General features: G+C 38.4%; 1 long non-coding RNA gene across 1 annotated transcript in view; it reads left to right on the plus strand.

Annotated features, from left to right (window-relative positions):
- Positions 1-10,789: 10,789 nt before the first annotated feature.
- LOC103280415 (uncharacterized) overlaps positions 10,790-19,919 on the plus strand; it is a 52,374-nt gene continuing 43,244 nt past the window's right edge. Inside the window, exon 1 of the long non-coding RNA XR_010006778.1 lies at positions 10,790-10,961. This is a non-coding gene — a long non-coding RNA (uncharacterized LOC103280415). The remainder of the gene's footprint in view (positions 10,962-19,919) is intronic.

A 19,919-nucleotide genomic window follows, 5' to 3' on the forward strand; every position in this document is an offset into this window, starting at 1 on the left:
ATACAATTATGGCAGTTCAAGTGGGATCAATTGCTACAATTGTGTAGTGTGAATGGGCCTGAAGAAATGTTCCAAAGGATGCTCTGATGTGTTTCTGATTGAGATTGGAACAAACTTTCCTTGAAGTCTTTGATGTTTACTTCAAAGTTGCCCTGCAGTGTTGGGAATGAGTGGAAAGGAGTCTGACTGACAGAAAAAGTGTTGAAGGCAGGGAAAATGTATCCTTGTTTTTCTAAGCAGGAGAGCAGATTTTACAGCTTTGTTGAAGAATGTAACACATTTGGGAAGAAAGGGCCCTGGGTTCTCAGATCAGAGATGCTTTCTTGCATGGTATTTGCACCTAGGTCATCCAGGCATCTGGAAATTGTACCCAGATTTGGAATGGAATGAAGGGTACATGGAAAATGCAGTGCAAAAAGTCTTTGGTCGATTGTGTACACAGGGATGGGCAGATTTTAGAGCTTTGGGATCTGCTCAAATTTGTTGGCTTGGATTTTTACTAAACCCCTGAGATCTTTGAATTGAGCCTAAGGTAAAATAGATTCAGTAAAAGAATGTTTCCATTCTTATTGTAGTTCCATTATAGGGTGTTCTGAGATTTGGACTATTGCTGTTGTTGTGTGCCTTCAAGTTGTTTCCTACTTATGGTGACCCTAAAGTGAACTTGTCATGGGTTTTCTTGGCATGTTTTGTTCAGAGGGATTTTGCCCTTGCCATCCTTTGAGAGAATGTGACTTGTTCAAGGTCACCCAGTCGGTTTCCATGGCTAAGTGGAGATTCAAATCCTAGATTTCATACTACAGTACTTTAATTTTTATGGTTCCATCTAAAGCAGGTGTGGGAAAACTTTGGCCCTCCAGGTGTTTGAGAGTTCAACTCCCACAATTCCTAATAGCCAGTAAGCTAGTTGGGATTTCTGGGAGGTGAAATCCAAAACACCCAAAGGGCCCAAGTTTGCCCATGTTTGATCTAAAGGAATTCTGGGACTTGTATTCGTTTGAGGTTCTGTATAAACAACTGTAATTCAGTAGATCTGATTCTTTGATCGTCCAGATAGGTTGAACTTTAGGTTTTTGATCATTTGTGAACATTTCTGGGATTTCTTGGAGTCCAAAATATGTAGGACCAAAAGTTGAGAACTACTTCTCTAGTTTGTACTCTTAAACTACAATTCCAAATATATTCTGAGTGGTTGCCAACACAACAGAATTAAAGTAATGCAATACCCACCCAATCCAAGAAAAGCAAATCAATTAAAGTCGTGTAACTATATAGCATTGATAACATCTTTAAAATTAAATAACATCAGCCCCTTAAAAAGCAAAGGGGTTTATTTTTTATTCCAGAACTAAATGGGACACTTCAGACATCTTTTTTTCATTTCAGCAGTATAATTTAGTTAGAAAGGAGTCAACAACACCAGATTCGGTCACATTTTGGAAAGTATGCAGAATCAACACTACTTGGTACTTGGATGAGAGACGACCAACAAGTGCCATGTGCTGTAAACTATATTTCAGGGAAAGAAGTTGGTAAAACACTTCTGAGTATTTCTTACCTATGCAAATCTGGAGGTATTGGAGCATGATGTTGGCTTTGTACATCTGACTACATAGGTAGATGTTTTTTCAGCCATCTATTGCATGGCTATGTAGAGTGGCTGCAGGAAGAATCTAAGCTGAAAATCCATTCATCTTTATCTTATACAGTTTTCTTTCTTTTCATCAAGGCCTCATATTGATATTATGTTTTAATCACGCTTCTATATGAATATGAGTCCTACAAGAGGAGGGGAAAAAATATTTCATAGTTTTGGCATGGCAGGACTTTGGCTATGCAGGATCTCAGCTTAATGTCACATATGAACTTAGAATGTGCTGGAGAACAAGTTCCAAAATACCATGAACCTACATGGACCAGTGATGGTGGTCGATATGTACATCTGTGATGCAGTAAATTAGTCCAAACTTTGAAGTAGTTGTTCAGGGTGCCCAATCTTTTTGGAGGATGATTTAGCACCTTGGATAGCTCCTGAGAAACCTTGTGCAGATTTTCAACCACATGGACATGGATGGAACCTACAAGCTATCACCAGTTTGTAGCAAGCAAGATGATAACAGCTATTACTTAAATAACCGTTTCCTTTAAAGTGTTATGTAACTAAATGTGATTTAAAATATTATTGTAAATAATAATAACACTACAATTAAATAAGAACAGTATTATTTTTTGCACTATCTGCATGTGGAAATTCATATGAAGTGAATTTGCTGTTCATTGGCATTCATCAAAACTGGAGACTTACAGCCTATTTTGGGTGAATGCTAAGAAGTATATTAGTTTATTTCATTTAATCTAGTCTCAGTGAAACCATCTGATAGATGTAACTGGCTGGATCTTTTTGTAATTGGGAATTTAATTTACAGAAAAATAGAATGTCTGTATTCCAAGAATGGGAAAATCAAAGCAAATAATACATTATGCAAATGCAACTTTACAAAAGGAAATAAATAAAGACAGAAAAGAACAAATGTTTGTTGCTTGACTTGGAGCAGAAACCCTTTCTTTCACTAAAGACCATCAACCAAACCGGTTTCAAAGCCAAACAGATAAGCAAAAAATGGTCATATTTAAGGAGGGGCTGTAGCAAATAAAATGCTAGCCAAGAGGTTTTGTGAAAAAATGGTTTACTGCTTGGAAGACTGGATGCTTGGAGATGTGAGGAACTGCACTTTCAGAGATTCCTGGAGTTCATAAACCATATTTTGCTTCCTTATGAAATAGGCTGTGAGATAGCCCAAATCATATTTTTAGAGAATGAAATTTTCAATGTATTTTTATATGCTTTGCAGGCATGCATCTACCCACTGACTTATTTTTGTGATCATTTTTAAATGTATACATTTTCTATGTGCACTTTCATAGTATAAATACTTAACCAAGCATACTGTCAGAACCCTGGCTGCTGGGCACCAAAAACCATACACGGAGGCCAATCTCTATCTAATATCTTTATTAAGGAAATATATAAAAGCAATAAAAACAAATGAAGAATATAGTTCAGAAGCAGACCTTTCAAATGAGGTCAAATATAGTCCAAAAATGTATTGTCCAATAATTGATATTAGAGTTCAAAGTTTTAATCCACTTGACCGAAACACACACTTGCCAAGCAATAGTGTGGGGAAATGTCAGAGTCTTAGAGTCCAATGAAGCTTGATAGCAAGGCTGGAAATAAACTTGATTCTTGGCTAGGTCCGTGACTGGGAACTGGGCAAAACATGAAGCGTGGAGCGTCCGTGGAACAGGGCAAAACATGAAACATGAAGCGTCCGTGGTTACACAGCAAGGCAGGCAAAGGCTTGGAAGCTTGATCCGGGAAGCAAGGAACTGGGGTTACGAAGTCCACACACGATCTCTCTCCTGAAGCTTATCAATTGACTCCGCAAAGAATCTCCCGTGTCAACCACCTATATTGGGTCTCGTTTCCCGCCAACAAATCTCTTTCCCTAGAGAACAAGAAACGAAACCCAACTCTGTCCAGATGCAAGACTCCTTAGCTTTTCCCAAGGGAAGCAGGCCTAATCAGTCTGTTGTTTGGCTGCAATCCGCAAACTCCTCCGCTGGGCTTCTCTGACTCCTCTGTCTTTAGAATAAAATTCTTTCCTGGGAAACGGAGGGGAGTTCTGCCCAAGGCCTGTTTTACTGAATTCTTGAGGGCAAACATCAATATCTACAGGGCCCATGAGGCATCACACATACTTTTCAAAGCATCCTTTTCCTTCAATGTGTATATTTCTGAATGTAAAGTGTTTCTGGTCCATATTCATTTCTTGGCAGTTCATATTTGAACAAAACTTAAAAATGTGATATAGTGGGTTTCTTACACTTCCCCAGTCATAATGCATAATGTTTATAGAAGGAATATGTTTACCCAAGCAAGAGATTGTCTGAATTTGGACTTCCGTACTTAAACGGGAGGGCCTAAATACCCCAAAGGCACAAGATCCTGTCTTATTCTGAAAGTGAAGTAGGGTCAGTCCTGGTTAGTATGTGCATGGGAGATTACCAACAACTAACCTAAGCAATATTTCAGGAGAAGTAATTGGCAAAAACACCTCTGAGGATTCCTTGCCTAAGAAATGCTATATAATCTGAGGTCACCGTAAATTAAAAGGTAGCTTGAATGAGTCTCAGTAGACCACAGGCTAAACATAATCAACAGCTAAATAAGCCAATGCTATTCTAGGCTGTAACAATAGGAAAATAGTGTCTTGATTAGTGCTTCTCAGCCTGTGAATCCCCAAGTGTTTTGGCCTTCAACTCCCAGAAATCTCAGCCATTTTACCAGCTGTTAGGATTTCTGGGAGTTGAAGGCCAAAACATCTGGAGACCCACAGGTTGAGACCCATTGGTCTAGATCAAGGGAAGTAATAGTGCTACTTTATTCTGTTCTGATCAGACCTCACCTGGAATACTATGTTCAGTACTGGGCACCACATGATTGGGATATTGACAAGATGAAAAGTGTCCAGAGGAGAGTGGCTAAGGCTCTGGAAGTCAATCCCTATATGTGGAGTGATTTAGGGAGCTGGCCATGCCTGGGAGAAAGAAGGCTGAGAAAGATCATGCTAACCATGTTTAAATATTTGAAAGGATGTCATATTGCTAAGAGGGGGAAACTTGTTTTCTGTTGCTAGATCACAAAGCAATGGATCCAAATTGTAGAAAAAGAGATTCCATCTGAACATTAGGATGAATGTCCTGATGGTTAGAGGTGTTCGACAGTGGAATATGCTGCCTTGAAGCATGATGGAGTCTCCTTCAGTGGAAATTTTTAAACGGGCTGGTTGTCCATCTGTCAGGAGTGCTTTGAATGTGTATTTCTGCATGGCAGGGGGTGGACTTGATGTTCTTGTAGTCTCTTATGATTCTATGAAGGCATGCACACATACATAACGTCATCAATTAACTGGAAGTTAGAAAGCCTTGCCAATCTGCTTGTTGAGTATCAGTAAAGTAAAATGGACAGAATAGCTAACTATTTATACTTAATAGAGGTAATTCTTCCTGTAGTCTGCTAGTTCCCTCTCCCTCTCTCAAACTCTCCAGCTTCACTGGTATGAGGTTTGTCTGCATCTGGGTAGGATCTCCCGCTAAAGTTTCCAGCTGTTCCTGTTAGAAGGCAATCATGTCTGTATTTGTTCTGATCTAATCTCTCTGCACTGCTGGGAATATGGAATGCCATCTTTCCTTCAAATATGTGTAAGGAACAATACCTTGCAAAGTTTTTTTAAAACAGATACTCTGGAGTTATTCTGTGGAATTCACCCTCCAGGTCAGGAAATCCTATTCTGGAAAAGGAATGTTAAGGCTCCAGAATTCTAGTTAAACAGCTTGATCCACTGTATAATTTAGATTTGGTTGCAGAAAGAAGTAAGTGCTGAAGAAGGGCACGAGATGGTCCATCAGAAATCTCATTGCTGAATTCTCTTCTGCACAAACAATTCACCACACTGCTCTTTGGCAAGCTAGATTCCTCTTTACAAGGAATTGGTAGCCTTTTCTTTCTTCTTAAAACTTGGAAACATTCATGAATCGTTTTCTTTAAAAATCCATCAAAAGTTAGTGTAGTGCAAAGAGAAGTAGCGAGATGAATTTGAACCAAGAATAATCTGTTTTTAATTTTGTGTTAAGTTTCGGAGACAATGACTGAATGAAAGATATATAAAATAAAGGTGAATCTAGTCTTTTTATGGTTCCAACCAGCTGCAATGAATTTCTGCCACTTTGTGCAGCTTCTCTTGTAAGACAAACATAGTACGAGATTATCCTGTTTAGTATTCCCCCTATTGGGCTTCTTTGGCAGTTTATTTAATTGCCTTTCGGAAAAATATATTGGGGGTCATAAAGACATTCCCTGGTTGTCCATAACAATAGCAAACTAAACAAAATGGTAGGAGAACAATATCTGAGAATATTTCAAGTTGATTTTACATTGTTTGCTCTCTCCATGTTTCCTAATGTACTCAGTGTGTTCTGTATATGGATTTTTCTAGTTGGTATAAAGTGTCTTCCTTAATAAACACAGTACTTTCTGGATTACTTAAGATGCAATCCTAACCTTGGAGTAAGTTGCACTCAATGCAATGGGAATTACTCCGAGGTAAAGACAACTTAGGCAGCATTGGACTTTCAGCATCAGAAACCAGGAATTTCTGACTAAAGTGTAAAAGAATACAACCAGTTACACACATCACAAACATAAAGGAAATTATATGTGCCCTATGGTACAGATACATTGCAGAACTAATACAATTTGACACCGCTTTAACTGCCATGGCTTAATGTTAAGCATCATAAAATTGTGACACCACTGCAAGTACACCCAGAATGAATGCACAAAGTCATTCAACCAAGAGAGCAATACATTGATTAATGCATTCTAATTGTTAATGTAATGCAATCCATAAAACCATCATTCATTCATTTAGCATTATAGTGTTAGTCTTACTAAAGTCAACAGATTGTGGTAGCTAACATTCAAGTCTTCTGACTTAACAAGTTTATGAATTTCAAGACCATGGATCACAGTAAAATTCCATTTAACACACAAAACATTAATACAGTCAGCCTTCCATATTCATGGATTCTGCACCCATGGATATCCCCATCCATGGATTGAAAATATGCTCCTCACCCATTCCAAAAAGAAAATCTTGATTTTTGAAATTTTATATGAGATACTGTTTTACTACACCATTGTAGCTAATGGGACTTAAGCATTCATGGATTTTGGTATCCATGGATGCTTAAGTCCCATTAGCTACAATGGTGTAGTGGATGTGCTAGAATTAAACCACAGTGGATATCAAAGGCCCAATGTATTGTGTGGTCAGTTGCATAGAATGGAGTACAATTAACAAGCTGCGACCAAGATGGAGAGGTTCCTCAAACTATGTCCTTCATTACAGATTGATCATATATGTGGGACCTTCATAATACTAAATATCTAAACACCAGTTAACATTAAAATGTCCAATGTAAGGAGACACATGGCCCCAAGTCTTTCTGACAAAGACCAACATGTTTACCTCCTAACAATTTCCTGAATCAAGAATGGTAGCCTTGACTGAATCTTGAAAACCCAGGCATTGACTTCAGTCCCCAGGAGATGATAGTATTGCAAGAACTTGCAGATCTTACCCCTTTACCCCTCTTCACCCTTTCTGTGTGTGTCTTTGCTTCTCCCTATGTTTTCTTGCTTATTGCTCTTCGCAGTCCTCTCAAGGAGTAAAACAAATGAAACATTAGGGAAGGCTGAGTGAATGGTCTGTTCGGGGAAATGGTCCATATGAGTGGGGAGAGAGGGACCAATTTATGTCAGTCTAGAAAGATGTCATTTAGGAGGAAAATTGAAGTGTTACTAGAAATTTTAGAGCAAATTAAAAAACAACCTGGAAGCCAGGTCCAAATGAGGAAAACAGAAGGAAGCATAAACTCTGGCAGGATAAATGAAAAAAAAAACTAAACAAGAAACTTATAATAAAGTTGGTCAAGAGGGAATTTTTGTTGTAACCAGCTAAAAAAAAGACATAAAAATGAACAATAAGAAAAAAATTAAAGTATGTTCACAGAAGGAAACACGCCAGAAAATATGTGGGGCTAGTAGACCACTAAAGCATTGATGTGAAGCACAATGAATAGTTTGTATTCTTTGCAATACAATTATATAAGAATATTAAGATCCTATACTTCAACGTAGTACTTATATATGATCATTTCTGTATGCATACTAATTGTTGTGCTAATTTAAGAGAAAACCATCAGATTAGTCATGATTTCTAAAAGGTAAGTTTCTAAAAGGTGGTTTCAATCTAAAGCAGTACAATTGGTAGATCTGAGGATTTCTACCATTGAGATACTACAGTGACTGAATGGACTGGCCAAAATATTAAACCCCAAGGGGGGGAAGGACCAGAACTGTTGCTCCTGAAAACAGCATTCAGTTCTCTTCACAGTACACTTCAGCCAGATCAGAGAATTGAGTGAGGGGTCACAAAAGTTTGTTTTTGCTTCAGCAAAATGTGTTTGGGGTCCAAAAACAACAAAACAGACACTCTGAGCAAGACAAAAGATGAATCATTTATACATTTCTGTATGGAAATTACAAGGTGTACCTTATAGATGACAGCTACATCATTAACTGGTTGTATTTTCTTACATGGCAGAGAGTTGGACTGGGTGGCCCTTGTGGTCTCTTCCAACTCTATGATTCTATAATAAGCAGATCACATTTCTTAGCATACGCAATATGCATACTTGGTAGGCCACCTAGGCACATCCCATACTGCACCTTTATTCAATCATTTCTGTGTTATTAGCATGGTAGCCCTCAGGCCTGTAGCGAGGGGGGGAGGTTAGGGGTTCAACCCCCCCCCCCTCCAAATTTTTCAGGTTATAAAAAAACCTGGTTTACTCATGAATTTTAACTGGTTAATCAAATCCCTATGCTAAGTCTATGAGACGCAAAACATTAAGAGCCCCTCCAGGCACTATCTCAAGCAGATATTGACAGATTTGTAGCCGGGGTGTGTGTGTGTGCTAGGGGTTCAAACCCCCCCCCCCCCAAATTTTCAAAACCCCTCCCGAATTTTTTTTTCTGGTTATGGCCCTGGTATGTGGAAAATGAGCACAACCATATATAAGTTCAGAATTTTATCTGTGGCTTCACTATGCCAGTTCGATTCCAGCTAAAGCTGGCACTGTCAGTTTTCTACATTCTATCCATATCGAACCAGGCACAACCCAGGGACATAGAGCAGATTCCCTTTATGTGGGGCATAGGAGAGATGGCATTGTTGGCAAGGAGTAATTTTGTGGCAACTTATCACCTCCTCAGCCTTAAAATGCAGGACTTCTGATCCCCGAGCCCTGCAATAAAACCTTAAATTTCTCCAAAACATGCACGCACATGCACACACATACAAAAGAAGATGAGACTGCCTTAAATTAGCCAAAGTTGTATTTGGAAACAATATTACATCACCATCTCAGCAGGACAATTTTGCAGTCTGTTCATGAGCCACACTTTTTGCCACAAGCAATCCATAAGCATCATGATTTAATATTTCAGTGAAAATACAAATGGGAGAGGCAGTGGAGAGCCAGAGTAATTTCCCACAAAGCTATCTGATTTGGGTCTTCCAGAATGCTCTCCATAAACACATCCCTCAAATTCTGACCCATAAGGAAAACAAGATTTGCTCTCACCTTTTGCAATACTAACAACCGTAAACCGGAGTCTCATGGAGTCTGACCAAAAGAGCTTTAATCAGCAAAATATTTTGTCTCCAAGAATTTGTTAGTCTTTAAGGTGCCAAAAGACATGGTCATTTTTGGTTCGGCAGTGAAACAGAACCAAGCTTCTGGAAATATTTGAAGGCTGCTTCATGGAACCTCAACTTTCTAAGGCAAATAAATTCATCCAGTTATTCCAGTCTTTTGAGGAGACAATAGATGCAGTTTGACTAGATAAAAGGACATATTGTAGAAAAAGTCAGAGGAAAATGGGAAGTAGGTAAACATATATGACTAAGAAGCCATTCCGACAAGAAATGAAAGTGCTCGGAAGTCTCTGGTTTTGTTTCCACGCAAACCAATTTTATTTTGAAGATCCACATGATGTTTTCTTCATCCCAAAGTGTTTCCTATAAACTTCTGGCATTAGCAGAGCTTTTTCATTTTTACTTCCCAGATCAATTCCCAGTGTTTTTCCAAAATGTAATGTATCTCTACTTGGCTGTCTGTATAATAGAAGAAATAGCTGAGATGCTTACCTCCAGTAAACATAGTTACCAGGAGGCAGATTTGCCAGATATCAATCAAAGGGAAGTGGAAAATTTGTACCAAAACAAAATCACCCTAATGTTTAACTAATGTAATATTGCTAGAGCACTGACTGTGATTCAATGCTCAAGAAGGCTCAGTGAAAATTGGTGAAATGTTGCATGAGTCAACGTGACACATGAGGCAGGGAGAACCTAGACATATGTAGACATGATATAGATGTAGGTAGGTAAGTAGGTAGATGGTTGGTAGATAGAAAAATAGATTGGTAATAGAATTATGCACACAAATACACTATAACATTTGACAAGCATATATTGTTGCAATAAGGGCAAGTGTTAGATTATTTCCCTGTTAATTTGAAAGAAGAGCCTCTACAGATCTCGTCTGCTGTGCTTTTATCCCATTTCAAAATGTCTAAATGCTAACTTTCCTTTCAATGATTTAATTATCCAGTCCCTCTATACTATACGCATTTACCATCTCTAAAAGGCTGGGAAACAAAAACAAGAAACGTGTGGGTTTTGGCTTGAAGATTAGCCATGCTTGAGTAATCTACTGTGCCAAACTGTTTCTTATTAATGGATCATGCAAGCACTTCCCAACTCCCCTTCCCCGCCCAGTCTGCCACTTTCCCAACATATCAATAGCAAATGTTCTGCGAAATGCAACTTTTCTGATGGAGCCCACCCTGACTTTTATTGTGTGATCTGAAACCACCATCAAACGTTAATATCAGACTGAGTGGAGGCTTTCTGGTATTGAAAAAGGAAGCCATTCTCTTTCTTTAAAATAAAATAAAATAACCTCCATCTCCAAATATATAACATGCAGTTGAATTTGTTAAAATGTTGAAAGATGATAACGAGAACCCCTTTGTTTCTCCATTTGTCTGCCATAGAAAGCTTATTGATGTAGATTACAGATGTTTTCCCTGCTTCCCCATAGCAGCTTATTATGCTTCTTTTTCTTGTGTCAGGAACGACGTATGAAACTGCAAGTTGTTTCTGGTGTGAGAGAATTGGCTCTCTGCAAGGACGTTGCCCAGGGGATGCCCGGATGTTTGATGTTTTTCCATCCGGTGAGAGGCTTCTTTCATGTCCCATATTACAGTAAGTAACACTGAAATGTTTCCAAGGGGTATGGGGAACAAATTAAAGGCATTGCCCCCAAAGTAAGAATTCTACCCCCAATGAAAATGTTTTGAGCCTCAATTTCTAGCACCTTAAAGAAAGAGGTGCTGAAAACTATTCACACCAAGAACCTCTCTTTGCCATGTTTACATTGCCTCAAATACTTTGCTTGCCCCCCTCTCTTTTCTTTTGGATACATAGAAAACATTTCTAAATGCTCAACTAAAGCTTGAAGTTACTGCAGTGCTAGAAATCTGGGAACTAAAGGTATCTTCATTCAGGAAGACAAAATTCTTATTTAGGGGTCAATACCTTCATTTTTATAGGAGCCCCAGTGGTGAAGTGTGTTAAAGCACTGAGCTGCTGAACTTGCAGACCGAAAGGTTGCAGGTTGAAATCCCGAGAGCGGAGTGAGCGCCCGCTGTTAGCTCCAGCTTCTGCCAACCTAGCAGTTCAAAAACATGCCAATGTGAGTAGATCAATAGGTACCACTCCGGCGGGAAGGTAATGGTGCTCCATGCAGTCATACCGGCCACATGAACCATTTTCAAGTGATGGCTTTACTGAATCCATGGAACTTTTATATATGCTGACTGATTAATTTCTCATTGTTTCAGTGGGTCTGCTGTAGTATTGCAAGAGTAAAAGTCATGTATTATGTATCAGCTGTTAGAATTTAAGACACAAGTGAAGGCCTACACAGACAGTTTTAATGATGAATTTTAAACTTCCACTCTATGTCTAACTTTAGTTGTGTGTACTTTAATATGTATTTTATGGAAATACATTTTAATATGTGTATTTTATGGACTGTTTTTAAATGATTATGTGTTTTGATTATGTGTTTTAGCAGTGATGTAACCCGCCTCAACCCATGAGGAGAGGCAGGTGAGAAATAATAGCAATAATAATAATAGCAATAATAATAATACCTGATTCTGTTTTACTGTGACTTCTAGCAGTCCAATCCAGCACAGCCAATGATGAAAAATATTGTACATTGCACCCCAGCAGCATCTGGAGGGCTACTTGTATCAGTTCTGACTTCCAACAAGAAAAAAATAGGTTTCATTGGAAAAACAAAACCCGCTTACTTGAAATGTTTGTGACAAATGCGGAAACAATGGATTCCAAGATAAAGCATCCAAGGGATTGTCAGAGTGTGGTTAATCTCAGTCTGGCAACTTTATAAACCATAACAGGAAACTAGAAAAATATTTGCTTAGTTGAAGCTAGCCTTTTTTTTTAAGTGATGACCTCAATAAAACCTTGCACACAGTCAAATCTGTACATCAAAATAGCCCTCCTCCATAGAATCCCCCCATTCTTTCCTTCAGGGTCCAGTGATGTTGAATGCCTTCATTGGTGACTTGAAACAGGGAAGGTTGATTCCTTAAGTCTTGGGAAAAAAATAAAATTTAGCTACCATCTGCTCAAGGCTTGTTCATTCACACCCAAAAACAAAATGTAGCATGAGAAGTGTTGGAACTGATTAGGAAGTAGCCTGATCATATATAGTCACAGAAGATGCAACTGCTGTAAACCAGAGTTGGAAAAATTGTGACACCCCACTGTTCTTGGATTCTGGCTTCCTTTGGTCCCCCCATTTCAAGGGTTACATATTGCCAAGTCTTGTTTAAGATTTTGAAATGTGCAGACATTTCCAAATTCTCCAATCACCCCAGGAGATACATACATTATCCCTTGACCACAAACATGTTTGAAGTTAGCAATAACCTCATTGGATTTATGCATTTACTCACATCATCTTAAAGAGTTCAAAATTATCAACAAGGCAACTGTTGAACAAAAACAGGCAGCATAAACAGTACTGAAATACTTATTTAAATTTGACTTTCAAATCCTATAATAATACATTATTACATTAATTAATTATAATAATGAATAAAATATCCCACTCATCTATCAAGACGTATCTTCCTTTCCCTTCCATGGCCATATAGTGGCCAATTGAGAATGTGAGATGGCTGAGTAGCATCTGGCTGCACTCCTATAGACTAATCAACCTGTTAGTCAAATATATTTACCACCTACTTCCCATTTACCTCTGTCTTTTCCTACAATATATTTTTTCTATCCAGTCAGACTTCACCTATTGTCTCCTCAAAAGACTGGAATTACTGGATTAGTTTATTTGCCTTAGGAAGTTGAAGTTCCATGAAGCAGCCTTCAAATAATTCCAGAAGCTTAGTAATGTTTTACTGCTGAACCAAAAATCTGTTGATTCACATGTGAGCAAGAATGGAAAGAATATCTTAAAATATACAAACTTGAAAAACATGTTTATTGAATGTTGGGAAAGTCTAACAAGGAGGATCCTGGATTAATGACAATCTTTGCAGTTCAAGACTTTATTGTGCATGTGTTGTGTGTATGCCTGTGTGCAGAAAACAGCATTTGCTGTCCAAAATATTTCTTTTAAAATTATGTGTGAGATTTTTGAGATGTCCACAACTGCAATATTTTCTGCACAGAAAACTATACAAAAAATGTTATTTACTGCACAAAGAAGCATGAAATTTGCAGAGAACATCCTAAACTACAAGTTGTAATTCTCACAATTGAAATTACCTAAGAGAATGAAATTACCACACCCCTTTGAAAGTCCTTACAGATCAGTAAGTTGATGTAAATGCTCAAGGTTTAGTCTGAACATTAAAGATAAGTCTATGGTGCTAGATCCTATCCAAGATTTGAGGCACAGAACCCTGGGAAAGTCCTTACCAGTTCCCTGGAATGCTGCTTCTTGTTGGTACATCACTATGTTTCTGTAAAGATATCTATCCACAACCTATACTTAAGCTGTTATGGAAACTTTCTAGAAAAAAAACCAAGTTTCTAACATCTCTGACAAGGCATGTTTGAGGAAAGCATCACTGTAACACTATTGAGATGTTGTTCACAGAAGTCATACATCACTGCTAACTGCCTTATAAATGCCCTGTCATTCAGAAGACCATATTCCAGGCACATAATTAACATGGATTTTCAGATAAATGAGACAGTCTAACCAATCGACAACGGTCATCAATCTCCGTGTGATACATGTTCATTGCCAAAGTTCTTCTTATAATATGAGCCTCTCTTTAGTGATTCCAAACATCTCAGCAGATGTGATGGCCAGAGTTTCTTACAATTCAATATGAAAGTGGTCTGGGTTATGTAGAAATGAAAAGATATGTTGTTTTATGTTGTTATAATGCTGTTATTTTTACTGATTCGTGTTTTTAAACTATGTTTGATCAGGCTCGTCCCCATGTAAACTGCCCCAAGTCCCTTTCGGGGAGATAGAGGCGGGATACAAAAATAAAGTTGTTGTTGTTGTTATATGGACCAATTTTAACAATAAAGGAAATCTGCAGGTATGATCAGACATGCCGCAGGATAAAAACTTGGCACATTATCCTATGGTGGGGCCTGGTGACTTCTGTGTCAATGAGGAGTACATCTATGCCTGATTTTAAAGGACCTATGCAAATTGTGATTCCCTGAAACAGGTTCATCACTCCAGGCAGTTCTTTAAACTCTGGAATGAAATCCATAATGGATTGTTGTCTCCAGAGATATCATGGCATGGGGAAGATCCTGTACTTCTCACCAGCCTACCTTTTAAATTATCTAGTGATTGGGGCACTTTTTAATTATTTCTTCTTGGCTTAATAGGACAAAACACAAACACAAACAAATCAAAATCAAAACCAGTTTTGTTGTATGTCTTTCGGGCTGTGTGGCCATGTTCCAGAAGCATTCTCTCCTGACGTTTCGCCCACATCTATGGCAGGCATCCTCAGAGGTTGTGAGGTATGGATAAACTAAGTCAGGAAACCAGTTTTGTTTACACAGGTTAGACTCTCCATTAATGGGATATATGACAATATGTTTCACCATCTTTTAATAGATAAATTATTTAAATATTTCAATTGACTGGACATACCTCTTTGTGAAGTGGTAATGAGAAGGAGAATTTATTTTGTTTTTGGGCCCAGACATAGTTTGGGTCCCAGATTATTTGAAAGAGCATGCCTGAGATCCTACATCATAATTTGTGTTTCTGACTTAATGAATCCATAACTACATTGCAGAAAGTCAACAAAACCCTTTAGGGAATTGTGTATCTTAGTACTGGCAAGAGTGCTCCAATGCAGATCAGGCATTTCCGATGGCCATTGGGCATTTCTGATGCACACTAGGCATTTCTGGTATACATTGAACACTTTTGATGCAACTTGAGTAATTCCAATGTACATCACCTTTGGTGTGTGTCAGCAACTTCCGATATGCATTGGGTACTTCTAATGCACATTGGGTGCATCTGTTGAGTTCTGGCACTTCCTAACTTGCATCTAGATGTGCAGTGGAACATGGCAGATCATGCTATGGCACATCAGTCACTCTACAGTTGCACAGCACATTGCCTAGCCTATATGTTCTAATGTCATGGCAGCTGCTAAGTCACTGGTTCTCAACCTGTGTGTTCCAGGTGTTTTGGCCTACAACTCCCAGAAATCCAAGCCAGTTTACCAGCTGTTATGATTTCTGGGAGTTGAAGGTCAAAACATCTGAGGACCCACAGGTTGAGAACCACTGCGTTCAGTGAATATAAACCTGCCCGGGTATTAAAGCCCTCAGGGGAAAGTGCTTTTTCAGTCCTGCTGCCATTTTAGGTACATTTGGTGAGAACACAAGGAAAATAATTCTTGGTGTGTTCTCTCAGGCTATTGAATTCCATAGTTCCATAGTTCTGCTCCCTGTTCTGCTCTCTTTCTGCCAACAGAGGAGTCCTTTTTTGTTCAGGCCTTTGACTGCTAAATGTCAGTCTGAATAGGTATCCTAGTTTTTTCTATCACAATTATATAATAAAACAAATACTAATCATTCATGCTTTCAGTATCTTCACTTAATAGTTTGATTAATTGTTTTTAAACTTTTGTGTTTTCCCATTGTTTTAACAATGCTTCATCCTAATTTACATTGTGAGCCATGAATCCCATACTGGAAGATAAGAGGGATATATATTAATTAAATAAATAATTTAAACCATCACCACATCTCATTTGGCCTGCAGTATTGTTTGCTGGGTATTTTCACTTTTAAAAAAATCTTTGATATGTTTGTCTTTTTTTCCCAAACCGTGTGGGGCAACATAGCAGTCAAATCCTCCTTTGTTCAAGTCCATTCCGGCAGCAGGGGGTTGGATTATATTCAATTCTCCCACTTAAGGTATATTTTGCTTTTGATAATGAAACCACCACAAGGGCGCCTTTCTAAGACAGCCAGTTTCACCATTCTGCTGCCCTAGATCAGTTCTAATTTCTTTCTGCTGTTATTGTTGGCCAGTGTGGTTTTCACTCAATTTTAGACACATTGAACTTATTCTGCTCTGGCTTTACTGTGTGACAATAACATGTGACTGACTCTTTGTACCTTCCCCCTAAAATAAACAAACTGTAGATGACTAGTCCAATATGATAATAATCAGTAGGCGTGTGTCTGAGTTCTGAACATTTGTTTTCCATGTGGATTTCCTTTAAATGTCAATTTCCAGTGCAAAATGCCATTTCCCAGATTTGAGAGTCCTATGATATGTCAGCTCATTTCCTATCAAAGAAGGCACCAAAAGGTAGTATTTCAGTAAGCAGTTTAAATATTCTTTTGTTGGAAACTCAACTATCAGTCATGCACTGGGATCCAAAATGTTGTTTGTTCCTTACAACTATTCTTTTACCATTTGCGTAGGATCAATCATTACAAGTGGATATTATATTTCAAAGAAGGGTGGCCAACCATCTTCAGCAGAAATGACAGATTCCAGAACAGGATAGTAATTCAGAGATAAGTAGTAGAGCAAGTAGAGCTTTCCAGTTTACTTCTCATCTTCTTCAATGAAAAGATTACCAAAGAACAAAGCCGAGCTCGACAACTTTGCTCAAGACATTGAAATGTTCCTGCCAATTAGAGAAGAACTTTAGTTTTCAACTTTTCACATTCTAAATGTTTTGAACTTCGTCTCCCCAAAGTGTAAAGCTTGCATGTTGGGAATTCTAGGAGCCAAAGTCCAAAACATGTTCCGGACCAACCACTGAGAGTCACTGGAGTTGACAATATTGGATGAAGTGGATGTGTGATCTGACTCAACTTAGGGGAGTTCATAGGTTGACTCCTCCAGCCCTTCTCCCTTTACTATTCATCTCATCAGTTTGGATGGAAACAAGAGGCCTTGAGCTACTAAACTGGCAGGGACTATCCCCTTTGGAAAATGAGGTTGCCTGGGAGATATGCTGTACAAAACCCAGCTGTACTGCTGAAAGGTTCAGGCCTGAATGAAAATAACTCCATTACCTCACACTTGAAAATGTTACTGCTACATTTCAGGTCAAATGGCCCATTTTCAAGGGAAGCCTTTAAATATTGTTTAAGCTCCACCTTTTCCTCTGTAAATCTATGGGGTGACGTCTCTTTTTCCAGCAGGAATGGCTCTTGAAAGGGTAATCAACCTGAGGAGCCAAACGAGAAAGAAATAGAGAGAAAATGTGAGCAAGGGGGAAAAAAGAAAGAGAAGAAACTGAGCTTTCTCTTCTTTTCTGCTAAAAGTGTTACATATAGCAATTCATATCTAACACAAGTCCCTGAACTTGTATTACTCATTTGTACCTGAGCCCTGAGCAAGTTGTTACAACAGAAATGGATGGCCTAATAGTTCAACACTCTCCATTTCTCACATGCTTTTGACATAATGAATTTGTCTTCCAACTCCTGCTTGTCTCCATAGTGAATGCAGTCAGAGATCTATTTATCAACAGGGGAAAGTCAATAATCCATTACATAGCAGATACTGCTCCCTCATTGACCACCGCACCTGTGGATTGCAGCCAAGGGATAAAGCCACAGAAATAGCTATTTGTTTGTTTACCAGAAGCCAGATTAATTGCACACACACACACACACAGCTTCCCTTTATGGGCCAAAATCCACACATGTGTGAATGAAGAGCCATAAACATGTCAGCAGTGTGGGGCTCCCAGCCTCACTTTTACGTAGAAGAATGAGCACGTCTCAAGTAACATGCAATGGTTTCAATTCTGATTTTTTTTTTACAACAACAACAACAGCATAGAATAATGTTTCTTTATCCTTCTTCAATCTCAACAGTGTGAGCTGTAATATATGTCTATCCATGCTTGGAGATTTTTTATATATATATATATATATATATATATATATATATATATATATATACATATACATATACATACATACATACACAGTAACAGAACTATTACGTTTTCACACTGTTGAGTTGAGCTTCAACATTTTTACCAGTTTTAACATATCCACAAAATAAACTCCTCAAAATAACTAAATGCGGGTGCTACCTCCCCCTGGACCCAACCATTTAATATATTATTTCCATGCTGAATTTCTTACGGATTTGGAAAAATCATGATTGAGTAGCCTTCATGTCAAAATCTATTGCAGTCATTTGCTTAGCTGGCAGTGTGATTTTGGCACTTTGTGTTTGCAAAGAACATCTTTTGGTAATTTCCTTACCTAAAATTGCTTTATGATTTGTGCTGAATGAGACCGCTGGAGTCTAAAGACGCTCTTGCTGCTGACTTCTTAGAAATTGGCTTGGGCATAGCGTCCAAGAATTAGACCTACAGTACAAAACAAAGAATGACACTTATCCACCTACTAACCTATAAACAGTTGAAAGCCTGATCCTATGAATACAGAAGTCATATCAAACGGGATTTGGTGGGAAAGTTCTTGCTCTGAGTAACAGAACTACAATATTTTAAGCATATCCAGCCAATGCAATTTGAACTACTTAATTTTAAGAAAGGCTCAATATTTGCAAGGGTTTTGAGTGTCAGGAAACTCTGCAGGAGAGAATATTTGCAATTTGGAGTTTATTGTGTGAGAAAAGTTCCATGGCTATTACATGTACAACAGCATTTCCTGTGCAGGAATATTGTTTTCTGCACCGTAATTTGTGTTTCCTACAGAGAAACATGATACACTTTGCAGAAATGCTCTTAAGTTATGAACAGCAAATAATTTTCAAAAATGGTACTATTCTGAAAGATGTCTTGAACCAGAAAGAAAATTTAGTTATTTGATGATATTCTGTAATAATGAAATTTACAAAGATCTACAATCCTAGTTAATCTAGATACTTTAAAACCTCCTTCATCTCACTTTTCCAATATAACAAGCATTCTACTGTATTTGACTGTGTTCATGTACATCTTCCAAATTTTGGGGCTAGTCCAGGGCAGAAATACTCTAGACTGGCCTTGGAAGAGTCAGAGTGTTCAGTTGCTTTCCCATAAGCAGCAGCAACAGTGTGGCCTGGGACAACTGGTCAAAACTGATAAAACCTGGCTTGATTGTCATCCTTATCTCATCTGTCACTAATGTTATTGTGGCAGATAGCTGGAGAGGTCTGTAGAGCTCCTGAATGTCAGCAAGCGGATTTCTGATGCCAGCAAAGGCACCTCGCAATTGCCAGGAATATCCAGAACTCCCTGGATATCTACCATGGCCTTGTGGACAACATGGCCCTGACCCATTCCCCTTTCCATGTGCTGAAAAGTGCAGAGGAAAGGGGATGGCAGTGCCAGCCCATGTAGACAGCAGACCACTTCATATTGAAGCCAGTCTGCTATTCACATTCTGTTCAAAGTATGGGGCCACTCCAGAATTTTGGCAAAATTCTGGAATATTCCCTGAATTTTCTTAACATGAGGCTAAACTGGCTCAGCCTGGTTTACTCCACATTAATGAACAGTGACAGAAGAGATAAGAGATAAGTTCCTGAACATCATTTCAATATGCAGGAGCAATCTCTGGTCCACTTCAGGTTTTAGGGCTAGTATATACAATCCCATAGATAGAAGTATACAAAGGGTGTAA

Source organism: Anolis carolinensis, chromosome 5 (genome assembly GCF_035594765.1).
Source record: "Anolis carolinensis isolate JA03-04 chromosome 5, rAnoCar3.1.pri, whole genome shotgun sequence".
In the NCBI taxonomy this organism is placed as follows: domain Eukaryota; kingdom Metazoa; phylum Chordata; class Lepidosauria; order Squamata; family Dactyloidae; genus Anolis; species Anolis carolinensis.